This window comes from Pelobates fuscus, chromosome 1 (assembly GCF_036172605.1).
Source record: "Pelobates fuscus isolate aPelFus1 chromosome 1, aPelFus1.pri, whole genome shotgun sequence".
Lineage (NCBI taxonomy): Eukaryota > Metazoa > Chordata > Amphibia > Anura > Pelobatidae > Pelobates > Pelobates fuscus.
This window is the reverse complement of record NC_086317.1, coordinates 133,395,685-133,407,928: the sequence shown is the minus strand read 5'-3', so window position 1 is coordinate 133,407,928 and position 12,244 is coordinate 133,395,685. Positions and strand designations below refer to the sequence as shown.

General features: G+C 37.8%; 1 protein-coding gene across 3 annotated transcripts in view; it reads right to left on the bottom strand.

Annotated features, from left to right (window-relative positions):
• Nucleotides 1–12,244, bottom strand: part of NGF (nerve growth factor) — an 85,172-nt gene that overhangs the window by 17,956 nt on the left and 54,972 nt on the right. Inside the window, exon 2 of one of the 3 annotated variants that reach the window (XM_063444310.1) lies at nucleotides 6,758–6,851. The exons of 1 other annotated variant lie outside the window; for it this stretch is intronic. The gene's annotated coding sequence lies outside the window, so the exon portion shown is untranslated. The remainder of the gene's footprint in view (nucleotides 1–6,757; nucleotides 6,852–12,244) is intronic. One more of the 3 variants, XM_063444311.1, reaches the window with a different exon arrangement.

The following is a 12,244-nucleotide window of genomic DNA, read 5'->3' as shown; positions in this document are numbered from 1 at the left end:
CAGACGGTTTCCTTGATTCACCCCTTAAATCATCTGTCACCCTCCAAGTAATCTAAGCATTTCATAAAGATAAAATCTTTATGAAACACTCATAATACCTGTGTTTTGAGGGATTAATTTTAACAAATTGCAATTTTTTTATGCGCTTCATAAAATCATTTGTATACATGGTTTTGTTTTGGTGTTGGTTACAAGAGAAATCCGTACACAAGTGTAGTTAGCAGCTTATTTTTTTTAATTATTGATTGATATACGCGCCTATATTCACACATTTTTGCACTTTTTTGGATATTTTATTCATTGAAAACTTTGTAATTTCTTTGCAGGATTTAAAAAAAAAATAACAGTTTTCTTTATGTTACATGCATTTGGAAAAGAAACATTGTTTAAAATTGCTATTTTCCTGTTAAAAACTTTTCAAGTTGGGATTATAAAGTAAAAATATAAGGCTGCTTGAGTAAATAAACTTAATATGTAAGCGATGCTGCTACAAGTTGCCAACATGATCACCATTAAAAAAGCTGACATGTTTCTATTTTTAATGTTCTACAGTGTATTTATCCAATTGAACACTATTCCTGAAAATGTATTTTTCAAATGGAGAGAAAATTGCGTATATATACAGATATATATATCAAATCAACGATTCAGCCCCATATTTGGGCTTTCATCAGCCCCATCAAATATGGGGCTGAAACGTTGATTTGATTTATTTTGAACATTAAAAGTTAAGTTTTAGTGATATTTAGTGATATTTACAAGCCCCTGAGTGCGGTCATTCTCTGTTTATAGAATGACCGCACTCAGGGACTTGTAAATATCACTAAAACTTAACTTTTAATGTTCAAAATAAATCAAATCAACGTTTCAGCCCCATATTTGATGGGGCTGATGAAAGCCCAAATATGGGGCTGAATCGTTGATTTGATTTATTTTGAACATTAAAAGTTACGTTTTTGTGATATTTACAAGTCCCTGAGTGCGGTCATTCTCTGTTTTTCTATGCTATTTGCCTGACCAGCACCGGGCAGATTATTTACCTATTCCAGGAGTGCAAGCAATTTAGTATTATATATATAATATCCAACGAGATAGCGGCACTCACGGAGTTTTAAAAAATCTAATCTTTATTGTAGCATTTTAAAATAAGATCAACGTTTCAGTCCAACAAATAGGACTTTCAGGATCAAATATATATATACACACACACTGAACAAAATTATAAACGCAACACTTTTATTTTTGTCCCTATTTTTCATGAGCTGAACTCAAAGATCTAAGACTTTTTCTATGTACACAAAAGGCCTATTATTATCTCTTAAATATTGTTCACACACCTTTGTTAGTGAGCACTTCTCCTTTGTGGAGATAATCCATCCACGTCACAGGTGTGGCATATCAGGATGCTGATTAGACAGCATGATTATTGCACAGGTGTGCCTTAGACTGGCCACCGTCCTAAGCACATAAAGAGAACTAAAAAAGCTCCATTATCCTGTTATTCTAGCCCTGTGTATATGAATCCTGCAGGACATGCTGAGCAACTGAGGTTTTCCATATTAATTTATGTAAGTTTATTGGTTTACGTGATTATAAGGCTGAGATTGCACTCACCTTACCCATACCAATTTGAACCAGCAATGGGTGACTCTCAGCCTATCCCTGTTGCCCGTCAGTGCTCAGGCTAATGAGGACAAATCATCAAGAAGCAGGAAAGATGGTGACCTTCAAGCTACGCATTTAAAAATGGCTTGACACTGAATTGCGGAACAGCACAAGGGAGTTCAAGGTAATGTAGTAGTTATAGTGCCAGGAGTGTTCTTCCAATTTCAAAAGACTGAAAAACTATACAAAAGAAGTGAAAAACACTCCTTTTTTTTCAAGAAGGTTTCCTAAAACATATGCTTTCTTCCAAAATGTATAATACATTAAACACAAAAATAGAAAAATACAAGCAACATTTTTAATTATTGCACTATGCCTATTTCTATTTGGTTTCTACCAGTTGCTAAACTTTTTCAAAACATTGACATGCTAGATATTTCACTTAATAATTACACGACCATCATGCAAATAATACTAAACATTATGGAGATTGTTTAGAAAGAAAAGGCAGAGGTGGTTGTTGGGAACAAGTACATGAGGTGTGTCTATTATTATTATATGAACCTTGCTGGTTTCAAATATTAGCTAATCTCAAATATGACATTCCTGCTTTAACAATGGTTCAAACAGCTATTCACATGAAATATCACTCTTCCCGCAAAGCATCTACTATTTTTTCTACATTGGTGTAGAACCTCTGACCATGACAAATTAACGTGTAAAGGGCTTGGTTTTATAACCACTTAAGAACTATTCTATAATAGCAACAACATGCCCTGTGGTTTATGGAAGAGAATTTTATAAAGAGTAATTGGAGAAGAGAGCCCATGGATTTCAGCCCTGCTCTCCCTGTTTGGCACAAAAGGAAACAATTATCCAATTATAGTGTATGCAGATCTAATCTATGCTGAAAATCTTGACCAGAATGTGTTTAAAACAGCAGCTGGCACATACATATTACAAATTATTTTTCTTTTTGGACTCTTAAAGTATCATTTAAAATACTCTTTAGAACGTTTTGAATGAATGTATATATTGTACCATGTTTCCGCACGAATTAAAGATTTTTCATTTCTCATCAATGTTTTTATCCATGCAATGTGGGGGGGAATGTAACAGTGGCAGAATTGGGGGGGGGGGGGGTCATCAATTCCTTCTGTTCATCTTAAGGGATGAAGAGCTAAAGAGATCAGTCAATTAGTGGGTGGATGGTGACCATTGCAGTGGATTTGTGACCTTTAAAAAAACATTGTTTTTTTTTCTCTGTCTGTCCACTCTCATCGCTGTGTAAGTTTTGAGTTATGGTTTCATATAAAATAATGTTTGTAATATAGCATGTGGTAACAGGGAAAATATATCTCTGTGACGGAAGCCTCATTTCTTGTGTTAGACCATTAGATATAAATGTTATTACAGGGTAAGCCCAGTCTTGTTCAACAGTGTCTCTCTCACCCCTCATATTGCTACACCAAGGTTCTGATACCAGTATGCAGTTATCCAGTATATGTGTTTTAAAAAAACTGCATACCACAGTCATGAATGAGACTCCTGCCCTATACTATAAATCACAGCAGGAGCGTACTGTAGAACACCTCTAATGTCAATGTAATGTAGAACACCTCTAATGTCAATAGCTCCATCAGCCCCTATGTTAATCCGGCCCTGGTCTCATCTAAAGGGAATTCCAAACAACCTGTCCATTACCAGATCTGTATAGCCATGATAACAAAAAAAAAAAAACAACTATAACAAAATATAATAGGTCTTATGCCTGCGCAGTCTTCTTCAGCGACACGCTGGATCTCTATAATGGCATATTCTCTTTCTCCCAGTTTTTTACAGGAGGTAATGATATGCCATTGGAGATACAGAGTGTCCCTGAAGAAATATGGTCAGACAGACGATAGGCGTTGGGCCTGCTGTTATTTTAGTTTATTATAATTGGTTTTTAATCTTATCATATCTACACGGAGCTGGTATTTGGTGAAGTCCTGGGGAATATTTCTCTAAGGGAAGAGTGTTTTCACATATATTTATTATATTTGTTTGTTTAGAGTGTTTCTCTGGTTTACAATTTAGCATTCTCCACACTTGTGTTGCTACTATAGAACATGTTATGCCTGTACATAGCTACTTCTTGGCACCTATGTCCATACAAGATACCTTCAGCAGCACTATGTGCATAGGCAAGCTTGCTTGGCTGCATCATCTGATTTACTGTCAACCTAATATTAAAGGAACATGCTAACTACCATAACCACTGCCGGCTGGATCCTGTGTAAGAATTTCAAAGTTAAAAATGTTTTGACAACTTACAACGGGGAGGGGAGCAGGGCACTTCTGACACCACAACCACTACAGAGCTTTGGGTGTTACTTTAATGTTTCAATGGCAGATGTTCTTTAAGATCTAAAAGAGTCTGCTAGCTCATTATTGTAATAGAAAATTAGGAAGACAATTTTAAGACATTTGGTTTTATTTGAAAGCATTAATTATTTGTTAATATTCATTTATCTTCTTTTTTTTTTCTTAAAGCCATTTCCTCTTTTCAGAAATAGACATGAAGAGGAATGTTCCCTTAAATGTTCAATTTTCATGACAAAAAAAGAAAAATGAGCATACTTTTCCTCAACTGACATTTAAGGAAGTAAAAATGTTTTTCTCTGGAAAATCTGACTCTTCATCTCCTCTGATGTTCATGGAGGTGAAAGTTAACCATGCATTTTTCGATGATTACATTGATATTTTACAGGAGGTAATGATATGCCATTGGAGATACAGAGTGTCCCTGAAAAAATATGGTCAGACAGACGATAGGCGTTGGACCTGCTGTTATTTTAGTTTATTATAATTGGTTTTTAATCTTATCATATCTGCACAGAGCTGGTATTTGGTGAAGTCCTGGGGAATATTTCTCTAAGGGAAGAGTATTTTCACATATATTTATCTTTTTTTGCGAACCACCGTTTTCATGCTAACCACCATAACCACTGCCGGCTTGATCCTGTGTAAGAATTACAAAGTTCATTTTTTTTTTGACAACTTACAATGGGGAGGGGAGCAGGGCACTTCTGACACCACAACCACTACAGTGCTTTGAGTTTTACTTTAAAGGATCACTATAGTGTCAGGAAAACAAAGCGGTTTTCCTGACACTATAGTGCCCTGAGGGTGCCCCCACCCTCAGGGTCCCCCTCTCATGGCCCTAAAGAGGTTAAAACCCCTTCAGCAGCTTACCTTAATTCAGTGCCGGGCTCCCTTGGCACTGGTGACCTCTCCTCCCCTGCCGACGTCAGCTCCCCCGTCCGACGTCAGCGGAGCCGAATGCGCATGCACGGCAAGTGCCGCGCGTGCATTCAAAGCGTCCATAGGAAAGCATTTCTCAATGCTTTCCTATGGACGCTCTGCGAGATGGAGGCATAATATGCCTCCAGCGTCGCAAATGCGCCACTAGAGGCAGGCTTAACCCCAAATGTAAACATAGCAGTTTCTCTGAAACTGCTAAGTTTGCATCTGAAGGGTTAAAACCTGAGGGACCTGGCACCCAGACCACTTCATTGAGCTGAAGTGGTCTGGGTGACTATAGTGTCCCTTTAATGTTTCAATGGCAATTTTCCTCTTTTCAGAAATAGACATGAAGAGGAATGTTCCCTTAAATGTTAAATTTTCATGACAAAGAAGAAAAATGAGCATACTTTTACTCAACTGACATTTAAGGAAGTAAAAATGTTTTTCTCTGGAAAATAACTCTTCACCTCCTCTGAAGTTCAATGGAAGTGAAAGTTAACCATGCATTTTTTGATGGTTACACTGATACTCTGTATGCACACATGAATTCCTAAACAGTGGAATTTATATTATTCACTAAACCATTATGATTAGTGAATCCAAATCAGAAAGCAAAATTAAGGCTAAAATGGACAATATATTACTATGCCCGAGATGGAGACTTTTTACAATAACTATTTTACACAATGTTTTTTCATTCAGATTCCAGTTCGCTGCAATCCAGTGTTGGATAATTTGTTAAAGTTAGTATAAAAATATAAAGCGAAACTAGATGGTAAAATTCTCAAACTCAGTTAAAGCCACAGATTAGCTATTTTAGTCTAGATTGGGTGTTATTTTTCCATGTTTTGGTTTTTGGCAGAAATTCAGCTGTTCGGCACCAAGAAAATGCAGAGTATTTCTTAAAGCACATTGAGCAGTGAAAAATGTTTGATAAGAGTGGGGAAACCAGCACTTTATCTAAGAATTTTTGTGTAATGCTTGATATATTGGCAGCAATTTGTTTTAAACAAGTCCAAACTTAATAAATATTCATCAAATGTTTGGCTTTTATACTGGAAAAAAAATACAAATGCCTTTGCTTAACCCCTTAAGGACCAAACTTCTGGAATAAAAGGGAATCATGACATGTCACACATGGCATGTGTCCTTAAGGGGTTAAAGGGATCTTAAAGTGGAATACTGTCAATCAAATATTTCCTTTACTTTTATCAAGGTATAATGACTCCCTATCAAAAAACTGGTGATGAACAATTCTGTTTACAGATAATAATATCAAACAAAAAGGAAGTAGATGGAAAATACTTGTAGAAAAAAAAATGATTAACAGGATAAACCCTATAATCAGTGGGTGGAGCGCTGAATAGGAGAGAATCAGATAATAGCTTACCCCTCTGTATGGTTATATAAATCTCAATATGGGGTAATATGAAAAAGAGAAAAACATAGAACAAATCTAGTGCAGATAGTATTTACAATGTACTAGACGCAAAATAAAGAAAAGTAGACACACGCACAATCTTCAGAGCCTGAGGATAAGGTTCTATAATAACGCAGCAGTACTTTTGTAGGTAGCACCCAACTTTCTTGGATAAACTGGATCTCAAGGCAAGCAAAACATACAAGATTATAGTGCAGTATGTCTGTGTCTATAATAAACTAAAATCACTTTATAAAGGGGACTCTCACCTAAATAAGAGCCTTGGCTCTCAGGTGTAAATGCCTGGTGTCAATTTGTGGGGTGACACTCCCAAATTAGGAACCTGGAATAGGACAGACTACAAAATAGTGCTAAAATCCATTATTTATTTCTATAAAATCAAAGGTGAATAAAAATACATAAAAACAAAAAAAGGGAACTTACCCTTACCCTTTGCTATTGATGGCAGGGTCACGTTAGCATTAACATTTGCATTTTACATGCAAAGTTGCCAGTTTGTTTAAAGAAGTAGTATCACCTAAAAAAACAAACAAACAAAAAACACTTTAGATTAATGAGGAAGTTTAAAAAAAATACGTTTACATTTCTTAAATGATCTGTCCAAGTATTTGTACACACAATTCCCATCTTCACGCTGAACTGAAAATAGAAAAAAATTATTATTCCCCAGCATTCAGCTGCCCTTTTCACAAATTTCTTAAACGTTTGACAACCGATATATTATATAAGGTGAGTTCCCAGAGACTGAATCATAATGGGGCTTATTCACTCCATTATTAATTTAGGGCTAGAATAAAAAAATTAGGCTAAATGTTAAAATTATCCAATCATGTTTGCAGCTAGGTTATTTTATTTTGTTTTATAATTTCCCCCCAATGAGTTCCACAGTAGAGAGTGAGAAATGTATGATTAAACATATCTGAAGAACCAAACATTAACGGTTCTAGATAAATATCTGCTTTAAATTGTCATTCTATTGGCGGAGAATGTTTCAATCACACCAATTCACAGGAGGTTAATGGTGAAAAGTGGACAAATCAAACCATAGTATCCTGTGGCAGATGACTCTGATACGGTTTTCAGTATGTAACCTGAGTAAACAAAGAAAACAATTTATCTACAGAAAACAAATAATCTGCTTAAGTGAATAAAGAAGGTTCATATAACTAACCTGACTAACCTTCTGGTAATTGAGGTGATTCCCACTTCCGACCCGGTGAGTCTTTCTATTAATGCCTCATTGTTAAAATGAGCTTCTCTCTCTGTCTTCTCCAGAACAAGATCAACATTATAGTTTCTCTAAAACTACCTTTAAAGCAGGCTACAAAAATATGGCGTGGACTTGACAAAGTAATATGTTATTGTAACATAAAATGCATCAGTGGAAACTGTGTATTTCACAATTAGTATGAATTTCTCAGTATTTGACCGTGCTTTAAATCTTTAGTCTGCATCTCACAATCTATGCACGAGATTCAACAGAACCGTATTTTCTTTAACACAGAAAACTCATTATTACAGATTGAGGTTAGCTAATAGTCAAGTCACATGGTGTGAGTTGTGACTTGTGAGTATAATGTGGAGGGCTGTCACACTGAAAGTCATTTAAAATTCCTACTGGGATTCCACGAAGAAGAGTCTGAGCAATACATTTTAGAAAAACAAAATAGCATATACCTTGAATTTTATAAACAGCTGTATTATGATTGTAAATTATTTCAATATGCAAAAACAAATAAAACAAACAAAGATACGACAGATCAGCAATAAATGAAGTTCTCTGGTTATGTGAATAAATAAATACTGATCATATACAATGGATAAAATATGTATTGAAAAAGCTAAATGATTGAATAGGAATTAAAAAAGATGATTGCCCTGGATGTTCCCCATTTTACTTCTTGCCCAGGGTTTTCAGCTTCCCACAGTGAGCTTTGTCCACACCCATATGTGGACACCTAACTTATTCTAGTTTTTCTTTCAGTGGCAGATGAGCATGCCCGACAAATTCCTACCCAGTAAAGGTTTATGGCAGCAGTAGGCAACCTTCCACACTCCACCATATTGTTAAGCATCCAATCTCACGAACATGACTTTCCACAATGTTGTGGTCTATATCACCCTTGATGCTTTGCCAGCATTATCGCTGTAAGAGCATTATGGGGAATGTAGTCCACAACATCTGGGGTGCCGAAAGGTTGTCTACCCCTGGTCTATGGGATATAGAGTTGGGTACTTGTTAGCAGTTTACTTTATTAAATAAAAATATGGATAGTTATATCCTTATATTTGTAAAATTGAGCAATATACACATCTATGTCATGATGGAACCTTCTAGGTGGTGGGACCACATTGTACGTGTCCTTGGATGGACAGTGGGAAACATATGCTTTCTTCTGTGATATCTAATAGGGTTATTCACTAGACTGATCATTCAAAGTAAATTCAAATTGAATTTCAAATTTAAGGCTAAAATCGACAAACTGTAAATCCATTTTAAGGGAATATTCCTATGAGAGTTAGGCAATACTTTTGTATTTGGTGCAATCTTTACAGTCATAACACTATGTGCAGATCCATAGCGACAGCCAGGGGACTTTCTTGCACTTTTTATTCGCATTAAAAGACAAACCATTCTAAAGCATGTTTCAAGGACATAAACAAGGGGCAATGGAATTGTTTACAGAGCAGCATTAATATTTTATTTTATTTTAAATTGCATTCTATTAATGACCATTATTTTTTGCCATGTACTCAGCCCTAGAAAAGTAAATCATTTCCTATTAAGAGTTTGTACAGCAGGGCAGATTTAGGTTAAGGATATAATAATATCGAACGTGTTCCTGTAAAGCTATTAACTACAGGTCTTACAGTTGGGGAACTTGGTGATAGAAGTGGAGCCAGGACAAGACATGTTAAGACAGAAAGGAAAACAAAGAATTGCTAATGAGTTTTATAAACACAGTAATGTATACTACTTCTCCTTATATGTACATATCTCCACAGTCTGTTCCACACAAATCCGTCTCTTGGAATAAGTACAAAGTCAGACTGGGGCATTCAAAATGCATTCACTTAGCAATCAGTGAATGAAATGCCCACTATATGTAATACATTGTTAACAAAAAACGAAGCTTCCAGTACAATATTCCAATTGTTAAAGGACCACTATAGTGCCAGGAAAACACACTCGTTTTCCTGGCACTATAGTGCCCTTAGGGTGCCCCCACCCTCAGGGTCCCACTCCCGCCGGGCTGGATGGATTGGAAGGGGTTAAACACTTACCTTTCTCCAGCGCCGGGCTCCCTCAGTGCTGGAGACTCTCCGCCTCCTTTCCCCGTCACAGTGAGAAGCGCGGAAGCGCCTCTAGCGGCTGTCAATGAGACAGCCACTAGAGGCTGGATTAACCCTAAAGTAAACAGCAGTTTCTCTGAAACTGCTATGTTTACAGCAGAAAGGGTTAATCCTGGGTGGACCTGGCACCCAGACCACTTCATTAAGCTGAAGTGGTCTGGGTGCCTATAGTGGTCCTTTAAATAAAACATTGCTTTTACTGTTTACTTCAGATAAATTGCATAGGGGTTATTAATGTTTACTAATGAAATTACCGTATATACTCGAGTATAAGCCGAGTTTCTCAGCACATTTTTTGTGCTGAAAAACCCCAACTCGGCTTATACTCGAGTCAATTGTCTGTATTATGGCAATTTGCATTGCCATAATACAGACAGGGGCTGTGGGGGCTGTGAGAGATCGTTACTTACCTCTCTTGCAGCTCCTGTCAGCTCTCTCCTCCTCTGCGCCGTCCGTTCAGCACCTCGGTCAGCTCCCAGTGTAAGTCTTGCGAGAGCCACGGCTCTCGCGAGACTTACAGTGTGAGCTGACAGAAGAGCTGCACGGACGGCGCGGAGGAGGAGAGAGCTGACAGGAGCTGCAGGAGAGGTAAGTAACGATCTCTCACAGCCCCCCCACTGAACTGCCAATGCTGGACCACCAGGGAAGGAGAGCCCCCCTCCCTGCCATATATCAAGCAGGGAGGGGGGACGAAAATATATATATATATTAATAATAATAATGACATTAAATAATAATACAAAAATAATAATAATGAAATTAAATAAAAATAATAATAAATAATAATAAAAAAAAATAAAATAATAAAAAAATAAAAAAAAATTGCCCACCCCCACCCCCCCACACACACACACACACACACTGCACACACACACACACACACACTGCACTCATACACACACACACTGCATTCATACACACACACTGCATTCATACACACACACTGCACTCATACACACACACTGCACTCATACACACACACACACTGCATTCATACACACACACACTGCATTCATACACACACTGCATTCATACACACACTGCATTCATACACACACACTGCATTCATATACACACACACACTGCATTCATACACACACACACACTGCACTCATACACACGTGGCACTCATACACACACGCGGCACTCATACACACACGCGGCACTCATACACACACGCGACACTCATACACTCACACTGCATTCATACACTCACACTGCATTCATACACTCACACTGCATTCATACACTCACACTGCATTCATACACACACACTGCATTCATACACACACACTGCACTCATACACACACGCGGCACTCATACACACACGCGGCACTCATACACACACGCGACACTCATACACTCACACTGCATTCATACACTCACACTGCATTCATACACTCACACTGCATTCATACACACACACTGCATTCATACACACACACTGCACTCATACACACACGCGGCACTCATACACACATGCGACACTCATACACACACACGCGACATTCATACACTCACACTGCATTCATACACTCACACTGCATTCATACACACACACTGCATTCATTATACACACACTGTAAGTAAATATTCAATTAATATATTTTTTTAGGATCTAATTTTATTTAGAAATTTACCAGTAGCTGCTGCATTTCCCACCCTAGTCTTATACTCGAGTCAATAAGTTTTCCCAGTTTTTTGGGGTAAAATTAGGGGCCTCGGCTTATATTCGGGTCGGCTTATACTCGAGTATATACGGTACTTATTGTAAGGGTTTATCTACTAAACTTACAATTTTACAGCTTGGTAAACAGCTTGCATAATTCAGGGTGAAATACGAATTTTTGGAGAAAAATGTCCAAATCGGCTATAAAATTAAAGTTTACATGTGTATATTATATATTTAATGCATATATAATATTTAAATATCATACTGCTCACTTTTACATTTATGTTTACTTATTCTCACTTAATATGTGAATTAAATTGTGCAAAAATGAATCAGTGGACTCAGGGGCGTTTTAGCCGCGAGGCAAACAAGGCATTTGCCTTGGGCGGCATTTTCCAGGGGGCGGCAAAAAACGCCGCCCCCAAATGCCCAGGGCAAGTGCCTTGTTAGCCTTGCGGCTAACTGGGCTGCCGGTCGGGCTGATGGGCTGGTCGGGCGGCTGGCGAGGGAGCTCTTCCTCTGAGCTCTCTGCTCAGCTCCCTCGCGCGCCGCAGAGTGAGGCTGGGAGCCGGAATATGACGTCATCTTCCGGCTCCCAGACTCACTCTGCGGCGCGCGAGGGAGCTGAGCAGAGAGCTCAGAGGAAGTGCTCCCTCGCCAGCCGCCCGACCAGCAACCAGCCCAGCAGCCCGACCGGCAGCCCCACTAGACCCCAGGGAGGTAAAGAAACCCCCCCCAGCATTCCCAAAGGTAAGGAGGCTGGGGGGGTAGGTTAAATGAATTATATATATATATATATATATATATATATATATATTATATATATTATATTATATATTAATTATATATATTATATATATTAAATATATATAATATAATAATA